The 3,709-nt window shown below is 46.0% G+C and overlaps 1 protein-coding gene across 1 annotated transcript in view; it reads left to right on the top strand.

The window, feature by feature from the left end:
* The first annotated feature begins 285 nt into the window (after positions 1–285).
* TMEM178A (transmembrane protein 178A) overlaps positions 286–3,709 on the top strand; it is an 11,253-nt gene continuing 7,829 nt past the window's right edge. The window contains exon 1 of the mRNA XM_025205719.1: positions 286–654. The gene's annotated coding sequence lies outside the window, so the exon portion shown is untranslated. The remainder of the gene's footprint in view (positions 655–3,709) is intronic.

Raw genomic sequence — 3,709 nt, 5'->3', positions numbered from 1 at the left:
TACATAGGGGAACCAGACATGAAAAGTGGGTGCAGCAGAGCTCCAAGGCTGATTATCCCACTTCCATGCAAAGGCTGTAAGTGTCCCAGCTGACAGGCTGGACACAAAACCACTCCTAGGTCTCCACTGGCCTTGCACATCAGGGGGACAGGGAAGGAGCTACACTGGTTTCTACATCAAGAGACATTGGTCTTTGCTGGCGAGCAGACTCAGCGTGGCCATACTGACACTATTGCTCGATAGCTGACCCTGAATTTGCACTTGTCTTTTGCTCTAAACACAGGCGGGTGAAATCTTGATGGCACAGGAACCTGGGTTGACATCCCTCTCTCTGCCCAGCAGTGAGAGGACAGTTGCTCCCTCATAATCTAGCTGACGGGTGGAGGAGTGGAACCAACTGTGTTGTTATCCCTGGCACCAAGAGCATCCAGATAAAGCTCCTGGAGCATTGCAGGACCACTTGGCAGAGTTGTCAGTTTGTGCAGGTGTCTGTTGGCCAGTAGCCAACCCCCAAATCAGCACTTAAGATATGCTGCCAATACTTCATGCATAGCAGAGGCTGGCCGTTCCCACCAGCAGCTGGACCAGATGCCCTACGAACAGAGTTATGCTGCTGTGCACCTGCGTGCGTACATACAGTCTAATGTGAATTAAGTAAGCAGTTGTCTGTCTTTCTGTCTCTCTCCTCTCTGGTAAACAGCACTCCTTAGAAGAAAAAACAGTCAATGATTCTCCAGAAGAATCTCTGTGGCTCTTCTGAAGCCCAGTTAATAATTCTCCTCTCTCTTTTCAGCAATTAAAAAGAATAGGCAACAGACATATGTACTGTTTGTTTCTCCAATCTGTGGTGCGACTTTTCTGCTTCCTCTTTCTTTCATTATTCATTAGACCAGGTCTTGGTAGAACAGCCAAGCCTTATGTCATATGGAAATGGTGTGATGTTCCTTTGTACATTAAAGGGAACAGGTCTAGTATATTTTAAGTTGCTTCAGTAGATTAAACATTTTTGTGGAATTTTAGCAACATGCCCCCTTACATTCTTTCCATTTTACACTTTCATTTAATGCAGGTTCTTGTTTAACATTTAATTCTGATATTAGAGAAGTAGTTAACAAACCTTTTTAATGACAGCAAATAAGTAACACACAATTTCATGCTGAGAAAGCCACCTGCTTTAGAAAGGGCTATTATTTTTCTTGACTGGTCTTTGAAAGGAGTAGTACAGTTGCAAACACTACTAATGTGACATGCAGGGGTCAGAATGTTTCTGTCCAAAAAAAATATTACCTCTCCTTTAAATAAATGTTTGTCTTAAGACATGTCTCATTTCCCAAATTGGCCCGAGAATAAGATAAACAGCTTTAGTAATGCCAAAGGAGATACAAATGCAAGTGGTGAAGTTCTTACCAGCTTTAGCTAAGCAGCACGCATACAAAATTGTGGAGAAATGCAAAAATAGATACTGCTTTAAGTGTTTTTCTGATTGTCATGAGCAAAATCATTGTAACATTTCACTGCATATCCCTTTAGGGGTAACATTTAGTAGTTGTAGTCAGCTATCCCCCAAAGCTATAGAGAATGCCTGTGCTGGGATGGATATTCTATTTCCAGGTCTCCCCTGTTCACAACCCATTCACCATGCTTTTGCTTGTATCCAAATGATCACTTTGTCCTCTGCAGCCATGATTCTTGACTTCTTAAAGTCTCAAGACCAGCACCTCAGCTGGTATAATTGGCAGAGCTCTGTTGACATCAGTAATGCTACATGATTGATTTATATCAACTGGGGAGCTGGAATCTGTCAAAATTAGCAGGTACAATGAGAGAACATACAAAGGCTTAGCATTTCTTTTTGTTCTCACAGTCATGGGGTTCATCAGCTCCTTCTAGGACAAGGGGCTGGCAAGCCCCCTTTTGACCAACCCAAGTGCGAGTGGTTCAGATGTTTTCAAGGGGCTGGTAGAAGTGGGTTGGCTTTTGCAACTGGACACAGGCATAGGGACCTTGGATCCCCTGCAACCTTATATAAGTGAGGAGAGATGCTTGGCTTGGGGTTATATATGAGTTGTATATTTGAATAAATCAACTGTGTCCCAAGGAAGGGTCCAAAGGTGACCAGGTTGTGGTGTCAGCTCTCCCTGACCAGGTTATCAGCCCTGGAGCCCTGACACGTTACTTTTAAAGCACAAGTGTGGTGTTAATCACACTATAAATAGTAATGTGGTTGCATGTTTAAGCCGATGTACGGTGTCATAACACAGCAAATGAGCCACAAAGATATTCCACATATAATATGCAACATCTTTGTGGCTTGTTTGTATCATGCCTTAAATTGAACATGTGGCATCTCCAGGCTGACTCATGACAGCTGAGCATCAGATCCAGCATGGGGCAGTTTCAGAGTCCGGGACACACAGCTTCCTGAATTCAGCATCTGGGAGCATTTCCCTAGTCTCAGGTTCACTGTTCCTCAAGACTTAAAAAGCAGATGTGCAGCTGGGAGCCCTAGCTGCACCCCCACTTTAAGTTCCCAGGGTACTTATGGAAGTGGCAACTGGGGAGCTGGGAGCTTTCAGCTTCCCAGAGTCTTGGACTGTAGGTCCCTGCACCTGGGGTGTTATATAGAACATGCTTGCAGCTGGACTGCAGCCTCATTTTTTGAAACTCCCCAGGAGCTTGGACCCAGATTGCGGGGAGAAGCTCTGCAATCTCTGGGTCCCTACACCTGGGGAGCTTTAATGAGCGTACTGAGGCAGCTGTGCTTTTGAAAGCTCCCTGGATACCGGGGCCCAGAGACCACAGAGCCTCTCCCGTCTGTCTGGGTCCAAGCACCAATGGAGGTTTAAAAAAATACAGCTGCAGCCCAGCACACACTGTAATACAACCCCCCAGGTGCGGAGATCCAGAGACCAGGGAGCCTCCCTGCTCTTCTAATGTGGAGAGTGGGGTGCTCCCCAGTTGCCAATTCTGCAGATGCCTGCCTGCCAGCTGCAGCCTGCTTTTTAGAAGTGCAGGGCACTGAGCCCCAAATCATGGAGAGGGTCCCCTGTTTCAGACTCAGCAGCAATCTGCACCTTTAAAAAGTGCCCATGGAAGCAGCAGCTAAGGAGCAGGAAGCTCCTCACTCCCCAGATGCATATGTGGTGTCAAAGCACCTTCAGGAGGAGGCAGGTATCCTGCCTATGCCAGGGAGAGGTCTGCAGGGTCTCAGTACAGGGCTCCCCAGGTGATGGCAGCTGGCAGTTTCACAATTGGGTTTGAGGAATTTTATGCCCCATTCCCACAACCTGTCATGCATGTCTAGCTGGTAGGTTGTGTGACTTGGAGGATAGGGCATAAAATACTTCTCAAACCCCAATCATGCCATTGTCTTATCTGCCAGCTGTCCTACATATACCACTTTTACCCTTATGAGCTTTGCTGTAGTGCATTTTCACTGAGTTTGCTCCAGATGATCAGGAGAGGCGAGCTCAGCCAGGTGCTAAGGGGTCCTATGGGGCTGAATTCTAACCCTAAGAATCTTGCATGTTACTTTTTCCCTCCCATGAGCATCACTGTTTACACAGTCTTAGTGCTCTTTCCTGTAGCTGCTGTTCTTTGCTTTAATTTGCTAGAAAAAAGCATCTTTATCCTTGTAGCATGGACAAATACAGGCTTTGGGCATAGGATCCCTTCCACCTTTCAGTTAATGGAATTTAGTCATTTTTAA

This window comes from Alligator sinensis, unplaced genomic scaffold (assembly GCF_000455745.1).
Source record: "Alligator sinensis unplaced genomic scaffold, ASM45574v1 scaffold794_1, whole genome shotgun sequence".
In the NCBI taxonomy this organism is placed as follows: domain Eukaryota; kingdom Metazoa; phylum Chordata; order Crocodylia; family Alligatoridae; genus Alligator; species Alligator sinensis.
This window is presented reverse-complemented; position numbering and strand designations above follow the sequence as displayed.